General features: G+C 44.5%; 1 protein-coding gene across 1 annotated transcript in view; it reads left to right on the top strand.

The window, feature by feature from the left end:
• The window catches only part of tcerg1l (transcription elongation regulator 1 like), a 744,495-nt gene that overhangs the window by 160,431 nt on the left and 568,450 nt on the right, over positions 1 to 15,614 (top strand). The window lies entirely within an intron of this gene.

Genomic DNA, 15,614 nt, shown 5'->3' with positions numbered 1-15,614 from the left:
CCGCAAGCATGCTCTCGTACTCTTGTTTCCCCTTCTTAATCAATTCCTTGGTCCTCCTTTACTGAATTCTAAACTGCTCCCAATCCTCAGGCCTGGTGAATTTATATGCCTCTTCCTTGGATCTAATGCTATCTCTCATTTCCTTTGTAAGCCATGGTTTGGCTACCTTTCCCGTTTTACTTCTGCGCCAGACGGGAATAAACAATTGTTGCAGTTCATCCATGTGATCTTTGAATGTTTGACATTGCATATCCACCATCGTCCCTTTAAGTAACTTTTCCCAATCCATCATAGCCAACGCACGCCTCATACCTTCGTAGTTTCCTTTACTAAGATTCAGGACCCTAGTCTCAGAATCAACTACGTCACTCTCCATCTTGATGAAGAATTCTATCATATTATGGTCGCTCATCCCCAAGGGGTCTCGCACAACTAGATTGTCAATTATTCCTCTCTCATTACAAAATACCCAGTACACCTGGCCTCCCTGGGGAACTTCCAGGGATTTGAACTGATAGCTGTTAGTGAAGGTCCCGTTTGGGTGGTGTTCTTGTGGGACAACCATGATGAATTTAATAATCCCTTCCACTCCTCCCTCCTGGGGTTGTGTAACTACCAGTTCTTGCCAGTCTCCTTGTAAATTTACAAGCTTCAACTGACGGATGGATTCGAACCTGTGTTCAGGGATCGCCCCAAATTGGATGTCCTCTATATTGGATGGGACACCGTCTATAAGGTCTCTAGCTAACATGTCGCAAGCCCGCCCCTTTGCCTGTGAATCCATTACATTTAGGATACTTGCAGCAGTTTTATTTAATGTCTGTAGCAAGCCTTCCCCTAAGACGTCTATAGAGGTGAAGGCATACTCAGTTCCCTTTGCTGCGAACCGTATTCCCCTTGCAGTTTCAGTTGCCACCCAGGGGGCATACCCGTTTAACTCAGAGGTTCGTATGGAGTTTATGGCTGAATTGTCACTCCCAAATATTCCGTCAAAATCCCCCAGTATGCTTCCTTTCCTCCTCCCTTCATGAACCCACGGGTTGATTTTTATTCCAGGGGCAATCCGGAACTTATAATCCTGTTCTAACTTTGCCATCTGGTGGGCTGTCCAATGCCCTTTACTGGGATGTTCCCTGCAGTGGGCATTTAATATCGGGGCCAGCCCGATGAGGTTATAAGATGCCTCTATAGTGACCATAGTTACATCGTGCAATAGCAGTTTCTTACTCCCTATCCTAATTAACCCATCTATCTGTGGATCGACTACTTTGGGGCATCGGGTGGGTTTCTGATATCCACAGGTGCTTAAGTTATAACATCTAACATCTACACATCCATATCTCTCTATAACATTAATACACATCTCTTGACAATACTGTCCGTCTGAACCAGGTTCCCATACAAAGGGGCCGAAGTCATTTGCCCATGCACACCCAGGGTTCACGAATCATAGGGGTTTTCCTGGCTTTGTCAAGGTAACAGTGATCATTGTCCCAACCTGTGCTGTAACCATCTGGGTCTGGTGGCTATCGCTGGTAACCCTGTCGGAGATCCATGTTGTCGGCTTCCTGATCCACTCTCCCATCCTTCCTTACGGCAGCTGTACATATTGGCCCGAGTGTAAACAGGTGCTTTGGTTGGTGTGTCTTTTTGTGACTTCCCAGGCTGAGATCTCACCCACGTCCCACATCCCGACTAGTATAGATAACCTGTAGAGACATTCGCCCTGGTAATTCCAGAACACAGTTAGTCCTTATGAATCTTTAACTATGTATAATGTTTCCACCAGCTTCCACCTTTCATATCCACTAAGGTGTCACTGGTCATAATTACCTCTATGGTCCGTGCCACCATGGGGCAAATCCGACTCCCTCTGTGACCACTTTGACCATCACCTTCGTACCTACCTGCGGCATTTTCTCTTTGTCTTCCGTTTCAGCTGACTCCAAGTCTTTCACCGCCTGCCTATTCCTGACTTCTTTCTGTAACATATGCAGCTGCTTGCTCATTTCTGTTGCGAAAACGCGGACTCTATCCCTGATGGGTCCTCCATCCCCCCACCTCCCGTGATGATTCCCACAGGCAGTCGTATTGCCTGACCTGTCATTAATTCGAAGGGGGTTAACCCAGTAGTCCTGTTGGGGTGGCTCGGAGTCTCATCAAGATGCTGGGCAACAGCTTGGCCCATCCATCTCCGGTCTCCTGTATCGCTTTTGCTCGTGACGTCTTTAAAGTTCTATTCATTCTTTCAACCATCCTGGAACTTTGTCTCTATTAGGGAAGGCTTCCACCCAATGGGTGAATTGATCTATTAGTACCAAGATGTACCGTTTCCCTCTAGATTCCCATAGGGGGCCCATGAAGTCTATTTGTATCTGCTCCCATGGCCCCTTAGGGCACAGTTGATGTTTGAGCTTAATTCTTATGGCCTTCCCTGGGTTATGTTGCACGCAAACTACACATTGTTGGCAGTATCTGGCGACATTTCTGCCCATTCCCTTCCAACGCCAACCTTCTTCCATCAGGTTTATCATACTATTCCGTCCTGTATGTTGCCTGCCGTGGTAAATTTCTAATGGGGTTCGTCTAATACCCTCGGGTGCCAGTACCTTCGCCTCTTTCCTCCATACCCCATCTGACTCTTCCTTGGCTCCCTACTCCTTCCAATCTTCCCATTCCCTAACTGCTTCCTTTTGGAGACTCCTAAAGTCCATTTCCATGACCCCTTCTTTCTTTTCGATAATTGCCGTCACCTCCTGCCCCTTTAGACCCCCCTCAGTCATTTCCTTCGCAGCTTCATCTGCCTGTTTATTCCCTAACTGTTCTGGAGTTTCTACCCTCCGGTGGGCTTTGATTTTTATTACCGCTACTTCTTGGGGTTCTTTGGTGGCATTTATTAATTCCCTTACTCTATTCCCTCATGTTGGATGGCATTTCCTGCTGAGGTGACAAACCCCCTTCTATTCCAAGGTCCTGCATAGTCATGGACTACTCCGAATGCATATCGGCTGTCTGTATAGATAGTTACTCGTTTTCCTTTAGCTATTCTTAAAGCATTGGTCAGAGCCATTAATTTTGCTACCTGGTAACCGCCCCCTCGCTACAATTTCTCCCCCTTCTTGCATCACTGCCCATCCTGTTCGTGGGTCCCCATTTACTAAACGATGGGACCCATCTACATATAAGGGCAAATTCGGTTTATCTAGTGGTTCTTCTGCGATACTGGCTACCTCCTCCGTGCCACCATCTTGGTTGCATTCCATTCCCTTCCACCACCAACATTCTTCCATCAGGTATATCATACTATTCCGTCCTGTATGTTGCCTGCCGTGGTAAATTTCTAACAGGGTTCGTCTAATACCCTCAGGTGCCAGTACCTTCCCCTCTTTCCTCCATACCCCTCTATATTTCTCTATTCCCTCTATATTCATAAATCCGTCCGGGTTATTCCCATTATCCTTGACGGTGTTGATTTGCCCGTTATTAGAGAGGAGGAGACTTTCCCATTGTTCCCTTCGAGTGTCCGAGACAGATTTGAGTCATCCGGTGTTTAATAATTGAACCAACCTATGGGGTGTATGTAGGGTCACCTCCCCTAACATAGTAATGGGCTCGCTGATCTTGACCACCCATGCAACACAGTCTAAAGCTTGTACACATCTGGCTAGACCTGCAACTACCGGGAACTGCTGGTTGGAATAATATGTGACCGGTCTTTTGATACCCCCGTGACATTCTGTTACTATCGCTGTGTAGTTCTCTTTGTTATTATTACAATACACATGAAATGGTCCACTTAGATCGGGAAGCCCTAAAGATGGGGCAGAAGCTAGAGCTCTTTTGAGTTGGGTGAATGCTTTTTCACACTCTTCTGTCCATTCCGAATTCTCAAATACCGCCGCCGATGGTCTCCTCCCTTTCGTTAGTTCCTGTATGGGTCTTGCCACGGGAGCGTAACTTTTCCACAAAATTCCTACAGTAGTTGAATAGCCCTAATAATTGTACCTCCCGTATGGTTGTCGGGCGGGGCAGAGTTAAAATAGCCTGTCGCCTTTCCGGGGGCAAGGCCTTTTCGCCTTGCGAAATTCTGTACCCCAAGTAAGTAACTGTTTTCTGTCCTATCTGAGCCTTAGTGGGATTGATCTTTAATCCCGCCTGTCGTATGGCCTCAAACAGCTGGGCAAGTTCGGAGGCATGTTTCCTGGCATTGGTGGATGCGAAGAGTAAGTCATCTACATACTGTAGTAACGCTGCTCCTGTACTGGAAAGATCAATTCCCTCCAAGGCTCGTGCCATGTGGCGATGGAATATCCCAGGACTATTATGGAAACCCTGTGGGATCCGTGTCCAGGTGTATTGGGTTTTGCCTACAGTAAAAGCAAACTTTGGCTGAGAATTCTCATGCAAGGGTAGTGCCCAGAACCCGTTCAATATGTCCAGAACCATAAAAATGTGGTGTTGTACACACAGCCCGTTTAGTATCGTCGTCGGGCTGGAGATAATGGGGTGTAATTTGGGGGTTGTAAGGGGAATAGATTGGCGTTTATGTGGCCGCAAAAGAGTCTCCAGGATGGTATGTTGCCTCCCTGGTGCTAGGGTCGAGGATGTCTCAGAGCGGTTACAGGACATTCTGAAGGGGGAGGCTGAACAGCCAGTGGTCGTGGTACACATTGGTAGAAACGACATTGGTAAAAAAAAGGATGAGGTCCTAAAAGCAGAATATAGGGAGCTAGGAAGTAATTTGAAAAGTAAGACCTCAAAGGTAGCGATCTGAGGATAACTACCAGTGCCACGTGTTAATCAGAGTAGAAATAGCAGGATATGTCGGATGAATACATGGCTGAAGAGATGGTGTGAGGGGGAGGGTTTTAGATTCCTGGGCATTGGGACCGGTTCAGGGGGAGGTGGGACCAGTACAAACTGGATGGGTTACACCTGGGCAGGACTGGGACTGATGTACTCGGGGGAGTATTTGCCAGAGTGGTTTGGGAGGGTTTAAACAAAAATGGCAGGGGGGTGGGAACCTTTGCAAGGAGTCAGAGGAGGGGAGATCAAAGACAAGAACAAAAGATAGAAAGGGGAATAAGAAAAGTGATAGGCAGAGAAATCAAGGGTCAGAATCAAGCAGGGCCACAGTGAAAAATAGTGGGAAGTGGACAAGTAATGTTAAAAAGACAAGCCTTAAGGCTTTGTGAATGTGCGGGGCATTCGCAATAAAGTGGATGAATTAATCGCACAAATAGATGTAAATGGGTATGATATGATTACAGAGACATGGCTGCAAGGTGACCAGGGATGGGAAATGAACATCCAGGGATATTCAGTATTTAGAAAGGACAGACAAAAAACAAAAGGCGGTGGAGTTGCACTGCTGGTTAAAGAGGAAATTAATGCAATAGTGAGGAAAGATATTAGCTCTGACGATGTGGAATCTGTATGGGTAGAGCTGAGAAACACTAAGGGTTAAAAAACATTAGTGGGGGTTGTATATAGACCCCCAAACTTTAGTGGTGATATTGGGAATGGCAGTAAACAGGAAATTAGAGATGCATGCGATAAAGGAACATCTGCAATTATGGGTGACTTTCATCTGCATATAGATTGGGCAAATCAAATTATTTACAATACCGTAGAGGAGGAATTCTTGGAGTATATATGGGATGGTTTTCCGGACCAATACGTTGAGGAACCAACTCAAGAACAGGCCGTCCTAGACTGGGTTTGTGTAATGAGAGAGGAATAATTGACAATCTAGTGGTGTGCAACCCCTTGGGGACGAGCGACCATAATATGATAGAATTCTTCATCAAGATGGAAAGTGACGTAGTTGATTCTGAGACAAGGGTCCTGAATCTTAGTAAAGGAAAATACGAAGGTTTGAGGTGCGAGTTGGCCATGACGGATTGGGAAACGTTACTTAAAGGGACGACGGTGGATAGGCAATGACAAACATTTAAAGAGCGCATGGATGAACTACAACAATTGTTTATCCCTGTCTGCGGCAAAAGTAAAACAGGAAAGGTAGCCAAACCATGGCTTACAAGGGAAATTAAAGATAGCATTAGATCCAAGGAAGAGGCATATAAATTTGTCAGGAAAAACAACAAACCTGAGGATTGGAAGCAGTTTAGAATTCAGCAAAGGAGGACCATGGGATAAAAACTGACTGTAAAAGTTTCTATAGCTATGTGAAGAGAAAAAGATTGGTGAAGACAAATGTAGGTCCCTTCCAGTAAGAAACAGGGGAATTTATTATGGGGAACAAAGAAATGGCTGACCAACTAAATGCATACTCTGGTTCTGTCTTCACAAAGGAGGACACAAATATCATGCCAGAAATGTTGGTGAATGAGAGGAACTGAAAGAAATCAGTATTAGTAGAGAAATGGTGTTGGGGAAATTGATGGATTGAAGGCCGATAAATCCCCAGGGCCTGATGGTATGCATCCCAGATACTTAAGGAAGTGGCCCTAGAAATAGTGGATGCATTGGTGGTCACCTTCCAAGATTCCATAGACTCTGGAACAGTTCCTACAGATTGGAGGGTAGCAAATATAACCCCACTATTTAATAAGGGAGGTAGAGAGAAAGCAGGGAATTATAGACCAGTCAGCCTGACGTCAGTGGTGGGGAAAATTCTAGAGTTCATTATCAAAGATTTTATAGCAGAGCACTTGGAGAACAGTGGTAGAATCGGGCAGAGTCAGCATGGATTTACGAAAGGGAAATCATGCTTGACAAATCTACTAGAATTCTAGAATTTTCCCTTAATCTTTTTCTTGCTCCTCCTTTGCAAAATTCTAAAATGCTCCAAATCCTCAGGCTGACCATTTTTTGGGCAACTTTATACGCCCCTTCCTTTGATCTAATACAATCCTTGATTTATTTTGTTAGCCAAGTTGGAACACTTCCCTTGCTGGGTTTTTGTACATTAAAGGAATGTATTTTTGTTGTAAACTGTATATTAGTTTAAATGTTAGCCATTGTCTGCCTACCATCAGACCTTTTAATGTAGTTTCCCAATCCACCATAGCCAATTTGCCCCTCATACCTTCATAGTTTCCTTTGCTTAGATTTAAGACTCTAGTTTCTGATTGAACTACATCGCTTTCAAACTTAATGTAAAATTCTATCATATTATGGTCACTCTTTCCTAAAGGCTGCTTTACAAGAAGATTATTAATTAGCCCTTTTTCATTGCATGATACTAGATCTAAAATAGCCCGTTCCCTAGTTGGTTTCTTAATGTACTACTCCAGAAAACCCTCGTATACATTCCAAGAATTCGTCCTCCTCAAATTTAGTACTAATTAAGTTTACCCAGTCTATATGTAGATTGAAACCCCCCATGATTATTGTATTGCCCTTGTTACATGCATCTCTAATTTCCTGATTTATACTGTGACTTACATTACCACTGCTGTTTGGTGACCTATGAACAATTCCCACCAATGTTTTTTGTCCCTTGCTGTTTCTTAGTTCCACCAAAACTGATTCTACATCTTGATCTTTAGAACGAAGGTCTTCTCTCACTACAGTTCTAATGCCTTCTTTAATTAACAGAGCTACCCCACCACCTTTTTCCTGCTTCCTGTCCTTCCTGAATATCACGTACCCTCATATCCCAGTTTTGGTTTCCTTGTAGCCACGTATCTGTAAGAGCTATTAGGTCATACATACGAATTTCTATTTGAGCTGAAAATTCATCTGTTTTATTGCAAATGCTCTGGGCATTCAGATACATAGCCCTTAATTCAGTTTTTTTTCCCGCTGTTTTTGTAAACTCTGGCCCTATCTGCTGGCACACTCTTAACTTTGCAATCACTGTCCCTTCCTGCCATACTCTGATTATCATTATATTTATTGCTACCTTGATCTATTGCCTTGTCATTTCCTTTTAAATTTACTCAATCTTCCCTTACATGATTGCTTTCCCCCTCTATTTAGGTTAAAGCCCTCTCTACTTCCGTAGTGATATGACTCGCTAGAACACTGGTCTGTCAGGTGAAGTCTGTCCCACTGGTACAGCCCCACTTTCCCCACTACTGGTACCAGTGCCCCACAAATTGGAACCCACTTCTCCCACACCAGGCTATGAGCCACACATTCATCTCTCTAATCTTGTTTACTGTATGGAAGCAGAGACATCGGCCATCAGACACTGCATCACGCTTGAATCTACAAGTGTTTTCAGGGTGTTGGCCACCACTTCCATACTGGAAAGGTTGAGCTCCAAACTCTGAGTTATTGGATAAAATTGGTATGCAATGGTTGTTTTGTGATGGTTTTTATTGCAGGATTCTGGTCAAGAGGATGCTGTGATGGTCCATACCAGTGGGGTGGTAAAGTGGGGAATTGTTGAACAACTGGAATTTGGGGTTTCATTCAGGGAACTGCAATCTGATAATGCTCTCACAGACAACGTGTCCGGAATGTGAATATGTCAGCTGCATCCTTCTCATCCTCTTCCTCCTTCTCTTCCTCCTCATCCTCCTCCTTATTGAGGTACTCACCGAACCAGTGATGGCAAGAGCTGCATATTCATGATGATCAGGTTGTGTGGAGGATACAGCATGAGTTGGGAGACCTGTTCCAGTGAGTACTGGAGGGCTCCTCCCAATGCAGTCCAGGCAGAACTGCTACATCAGCACCCCAATGGTCTGCTCAATGATGTTCATCACTACAGCATGGTTCTCATTATATGAGCACTGACCACGTGGGGTTGCAGAGGAGAGTCATGGAACAGGTGTAGAGTGGACAGCCCTTGTCGCTGAACAGCCATCCTTTGCTTTGGTATGTGGGCTGGAAGTTTTCTGGAACAGCCGACTGGTGCAGGATGAAAGAATCATGGCTGCTGCCAGGACAGCAGGCATTCACCAGCTTGATTTGCTAGGTATGGCTGCATACCAACTGCATGTTAAGTGAATGGTACACTTTGCAGTTTTGATACAAATCCCCATTGAGATTCGGCACCCTCAAAGCCATGTTTATGCAGTCGATAGTGGCTTGTATCATGGGGAAGCCCATTATCTGGGCAAAGTCACATGCACAGTCTGTTTAAAAAAAAAGAGGTTCCCTCTCCTAGTGTACAGAGCCTCTGTCACCTCCAGAATGCAGCGATGGATGGCAAACTGTGAGATGTTTGCTATGTTGCCTAATCCAGCCTGGAAGAATCTGCTAGCAAAAAGATTTCTGAGCCACGGTCACCTTGGTGGCCACTGGCAGCACCATCCTCGCCCTGCTCTGAGGCCGCAGGGCAGGTTCCAAGAGCTGATACAGTTCTGTAACAACCGCCTTGGTGAATTGTAGACACTGAACACACTGCTCCTGACTTTGTTGTTGTTCGTTCTTCGAGGTGAAAGTGACCATGTCCATCATCTGTGGTGTTTGGTAGGGTTCCAGTGGGTACGCAAGGGACTGCTAAGGTTGATCTGTGCCCAACAGGTTCGGCTGCAAATAGGGCAGGATACCACGGATGATTGAGTTTTGGATGAACTGCTAACTTAGAATTTCCTCTCCTAGCATTTTCTCTCTGCCTCTGGTATGTGCTTGCCTTTGAAGGAGGCCGCACCTTTTTTTATTTGGTTGCACCAGGTACAGCAATCCTGGGTGAGCTTCTCCCAGGAATTGAGGTTGACATCAGAACTCCTAAGCCAAGCCTTCAGTGTGTCCTTGTAGCGCTTCCTTTGACCACCATGAGAGCACACCCCAGACTCAAGCTCTCCATAGAAGATTCGCTTTGGCAAGTGCGTGTCTGATGTTCTGGCTACGTGACCAGCCCAACACAGTTGTGACCGTCTCAATATGTTGTGGATGTTTGGCATGCCAGCTCAGGTGAGCACCTTAGTATCTGGTATTTTGTCCTGCCATCCAATCAGATGGCAGATGGCTCCTGGCTTAGGCATGGGTTAGAAAAGAGCTCCCTGAAGACCTTAGGTGGATAAGGCCTGCTGAGAGCTCTCCTTTCCCTCCCTCTGCAAGCAGCTTGTCTGCTTTGCTTCCACTGTTCCATCTCCCTCTGATGCTGAAACCCAAGGGGAAGTGCAATGACTGGGAGTAGGCGGTATACTCAGAGGCGTTTCCGAAGCACACGACACTTTCCCAATATCCAGCACCACTCACTGAAGACTTTTTTTATAAACTTCTCCAACAACCCAGTACCTCCACTAACTCAGTAAGAACAAGTAGCTCATAAAAAGCGACTATCCTGTAAGTTGAAAGATAACACCTTTGAATAGCACTAGTAATGGGTCCCTTGAGCTGCTGAATGTATGTTTAACTGTGTGCACAAGCTAGAGTGGCAAGGTAAGAAGTGGCAGGTTGGGTTTCAAATCAGTATTAGGCACTGAACAATATCACGATCTGCCTACTCTGCATACCTCTGGCGCATGTGAAGGAACAACGATATAGTTCCAAGTCAGGGTGGTGGGTGGCTTGGAGAGGAACTTGCAGGTGGTGGTGTTCCCATGCATCTGCTGCTCTTGTCCTTCTCGGTGGTAGAGATTGCGGGTTTTGATTATAGATTTATTGATTATAGGTCATCTATTTGCAGGTGAAAATAATTTGGTTCAAGTTAACATGCATGGTATAGACTAACGGTATCTGTCTATTATTGATTATAAATCTCTTAGTAAAGATGCACAAGCAGTGTGAGATGGCTTTGGAAAATTAAATATGCTTTCAGGTCATATAGCTATGGCCATTAACTTCAAAACCAAGAACATTACACTTAGATTATGTAAAACTTTTATCTGTCCACACTTGGAGTTCAGGAATGTATCAAATTAAAAGAAAATGTACACAATGTTGCAAAGATTAGTAGTAGGCCAGAAGACTGAGAAAAGTTTAGAAACCAGCAAAGGATGGCAAAAACTAATAAAGAGGAAGAAAATAGATTATGAGAGTAAACGGGGAAGAAATATAAAAACAGACAATAAAAGCTTCTACAAGTATATAAAAAGGAAAAGTAGCTACAATAAACATCGGTCCTTTGGATAATAAGACTGGGGAATTAGTAATGGGAAATAAGGAAATGGCAGAGACTTTGAACAAGTATTTAATATCTGTTTTCATGGTAGAAGACACTAAAACCATCCCAATAATGTTAGAAAATCAGAGGGAAAAGGAAGACAGGAACTTAAAACAATAATTATCACTAGAGAAAAAGTACTAGGCAAAGTATTGCGACTAAAGGCTGACAAGTCCACTGGACCTGATGGCCTGTATCCTAGGCTCTTAAAAGAAATGGCTGCAGAGATAGCGGATGCATTGGTTGTAATCTTCCAAAATTCCCTAGATACTGGAAAGGTCTCAGCGGATTGGAAAACCGCAAATGTAACACCTCTATCCAAGAAAGGAGGGAGACAGGAAACAGGAAGTTATAGACCAGTTAGCCTAACATCTGTCATTGGGAAAATGCATTATTAATCCATTATTAAGAATGTAGTAGCAGGACATTTAGAAAATCATATACAATCAAGTGGAGACAACATGATTCCATGAAAGGGAAATCATATTTCACAAAATTATTAGAGTTCTTTGAGGATGTTGCAAGCTGGGTGGATAAATGGGAACCAGTAGATGTAGTGTATTTGGATTTCCAAAAGGCATTCAATAAGATTACTGCACAAGATAAGGTCTCATGGTGTTGGAGGTAATGTATTAGCATGGATAGAAGATTAGCTAACGAACAGAAAACAGAGGGCTGAATTTTACCAGTGCTTTGGGGGCAGGCTGGGAGGTGAGATGTCTGGCAAAATGGCATGGGAAGGCATCAGGTGGTGTGTCCATCATCTTCCTGCTGCAATGCCATTTTGCCAGCGGTGGGAAAGGTGGTTGCCCACAGCCTGGTTGCCCACAGCCCAAGTGAGCCACTGAAAGGACCAATTAAGGGCCCCTTCCCATCTCTGCTGGCATTTTCCCAGCTGCTGGGGCGGCCTGCCGCCACATGGGGAGACCACCGGGTAACCCTGGTGGCCTCACAGTGGGCTCCCGTTGGGGGGTGGTGTGTGGGGCCCCTCCTTTTTGGGCACCTTTTGGCCCAGGAAGGGGCCTTCCAGCAGCAATGCCTATAAAACAACAGAGACTGCACTTCAAAAATAATGAATTGGCTGTGAAGCACTTTGTGAGGTCCTTAATATGTTAAATGTGGAATATAAAAGTAAAGTTCTTTCCCTTTTTTTCCAAGCACCAGCAAGCTAAACTTATCCAGGGAGATGCAGGTAGTAAGAAAGAAGCATCGGGGAAGTTATAGGGCATAAGAAAAGAGTGTAAATAAGAAAAGCCGGACTCTGATACCTGGATGGCTGCCACAGATGTTGAGCTAAGTGGCGTGTAATTAATTGGATTAGTTATGTCTCTCTGTTTAAAAATGGGTATACATGAACATGGACATTCTCCAGCACTCTACATACAGTCACACTCAGAGCACTGAAATATCATTTGTAGGGTCTCCGCGATTTCCTTCATCAACTTTTCAGGATCCTAGGATGTATCCTGTTATGCGTTGACACTTTGGCCACAGTTTTAACCCAACTTGCCTGGCAGAACCAAGTAGTTGGGTGGCAGTTAACATAGAATCATAGAAAGTTTATGGCACAGAAAAAGGCCACGTGATGCATTGGGTCTGTGCCAACCGAAAAACGAGCCACCCAGCCTAATCCCACTTTCCAGCATTTGGCCCATAACCCTGCAGGTGACGGCACTTCAGGTGCAAATCCAGGCACCTTCTAAATGAGTTGAGTATTTCTGCCTCTACAACCCTCTCAGGCAGTGAGTTACTGACCCACACCACCTTCTGGGTGAAAAAGCTTTTCTTCATTTCCCCTCTAATCTTTCTACCAATCACTTTAAATCTATGCCCCCTACTCGGTGACCTCTCTTCACATCCACTCTATCCAGGCCCCTCAAAATTTTGTACATTTCAATCAAATTTCCCCTCAGCCTTCTCTGTTCCAAGGAGAACAACCCCAGCCTATCCAATCTTTCCTCAAAGCTGCATTTTTCTAGTCCTGGCAACATCCTTGTAAATCTCCTCTGTATCCTTTCTGTGCAATTACATCCTTTCTGTAATGAGGTGACCAGAACTGCACACAGTACTCAAGTTGTGGCCTAACCAATGATTTATACAGCTCCATCATAACCTCCCTACTCTTGTATTCTATTACCTCAGCGAATAAAGGAAATGATTCCAATTGCCTTCTTAACCACCTTATCAACCTGCGCTGCTACCTTAAGGGATCTGTGGACATTCACTCCAAGGTCCCTCACTTCCTCTACACCTCTCAGTATTCTCCCAATAATTGTGTATTTCTTTGCCTTGTTTGACCTCGCCAAATGCATCACCTCACACTTCTCTGGGTTGAATTCCATTTGCCATTTTTCTGCCCACCTGACCAGGCCATCGATATCTTCCTGCAGCCTACAGCTATCCTCCGCGTTATCAACCACACGGCAAATTTTTGTGTCATCTGCAAACTTCTTGATCATTCCCCCGACATTTATGTCCAAATTGTTAATATATACCACAAAAAGCAGGGGACACAGTACTGCGCCCTGCGGAACACCACTGGAAACAGCCTTCTAGTCGCAAAAACACCTGTCAACAATTATATTTGTTTCCTGCTACTGAGTCGATTTTGTATCCAATTTGCTACATTTCCCTGGATCCATGAGCCTTTATTTTTTTAACCAGACAAAAGCCTTGCTAAAATCCATGTAGACCACATCAACTGCACTGCCCTCATTACTTTTCCTTGTTACTGCTTCAAAAAATTCAGTCAAGTTAGTCAGCCAAGAGGGCAGCAACTTACCCCCTCCAATTCACTGCCCTTCCTGCTACATCCCGATGTTAACCTGTTCTTTTGGGCAGACAAGCAGAACACCTGCTCCAAGCTGGCAGGGTTTTCTATAAATATGCAGGTCAGGGCCACTAACATTTTAATTGGATTCTAAAAGCTTAATTTTTAATGCTTGCCGCTGTTCTCAGCGCTGAGCTTCCGGCATGGCGTGTCGCATGTGTCCGACGTGCGCTGCAGAGCCGGCGCATTATTTTGCGTGGCGGTTCATTAACATGGAGGGGCCGGACCGCCTGCCCCCGATGACAGCCTCCAGAGCCACTGTGCAGTTGCCGGCACCATTGTTAAGGGCTTCAAGCCCTTACCAGCAATTTGAATATTTAAACCTAAATGTAGAGAACATTTAAAGTTATAACTTTAATAAAAGATCGAAGCCCCTCTCCCAACCCCCCAATGACCATTTAATGTCATTTCCACACAAAAAAATGTCTTCCCATCGCCAACTTTCACCCTGAAATTTGTTGCCTTTGCCCTTCAACCCCTTCTTACCATCCCCTCGGCCAATAGGAGTTTTCCCTGCTCACCCCCACCTTTTCACTCTGAAAATTTCACTCCTCCCCCCCTCCCCACCAGTGTTCCGGTGGCCGGAATATTGGCGTGGGATGGCCATCGCTGCAAGGTAAGTCATTTTTCTGCAATTATAATTTATTTACATATGTTAATGTGTTTTCTTTGGCTGAGCAGCAGGGGGACCCCCACCCGAGGCCTAGCTGCCACTGGTAAAATGGGGCGGGGCCTTCCCGGCGTCGAGGCCCATGGCTGGCCTCTCCCGGAAGGATTTTCTGGGGCCCCCTGCCACGACCTCCAATGTCGGGGGGCCAGTAAAATTCAGCCCCAAGCTTTTTATTTATCCATGGCATCTTAAAACTACAAGTTAGTTTTCTTTCAAGTTGTTATGAGGCCGACCATAACTGTTGCTCTGTTTGGTAACTTGTGAAATAAAGCAGCTTAACGTTTCGTACCTGGCCTTATCTCACCAGCTGTTGTCTTCATTCGCCTTTGTAAAGATTGGATGGGTACATGTGAAAACATGAACATTTGGTTCAGATCACAAGTGGACGGGTAATAGTGTTACACTCTTGGGTTAGGCTATTGTATAGTTAAATAAATTTCTATCATTTTCTATGAAATATCATGTAGTATTTGTTAACCCCTAAAATATAAAATGTTGCGATCACTTCAAAACACTTCAGAAAATATCTAAGGCAAGACACTAAACTTGTAACAATGGCTTAAATACACCTTTTATAGAATAATATAACCTTGACTCACTGAAACATGTTTTTCATTTTATATAAGGGTGTTATATTATGTTGTGTATATGTGCATGTGTGTATATATACACATATTAAACTTATTTACCTTTTTGTTGGTGGTCTCAAACATTCACTTTAAGGAACCACTGGTTAGGCTGCTATAGACACTGAGAAATCTGTGTGGAGTATGTGTGGGCATGACTTTCCCAATTAACAACTAATTTCAAGTGGGAATCTAAAACATGTGTTGGCACCCTGATTTGCATATTCAAGGTTCCTAATGCCTGTTTCAGGCAGGCGCCTTGAATACATAGTTGTGACTGCCAATATTGCAGCCAGCACACTTTCAGAGGAAATCAGGTGTGAGAGATTGCAACCTGAAATTCAATCCCCAATGCTATTTTGCCCAAAAAACGGGAGCGATGAGGGTCAATTTCTCCTCCCCAATATCCTTTTCAAACAAGCAACATATAGTAACTCAGATGAAGAGTAAAGCTTTCTT

This window comes from Heterodontus francisci, chromosome 20 (assembly GCF_036365525.1).
Source record: "Heterodontus francisci isolate sHetFra1 chromosome 20, sHetFra1.hap1, whole genome shotgun sequence".
NCBI classification, from domain to species: Eukaryota; Metazoa; Chordata; class Chondrichthyes; order Heterodontiformes; family Heterodontidae; genus Heterodontus; species Heterodontus francisci.
This window is presented reverse-complemented; position numbering and strand designations above follow the sequence as displayed.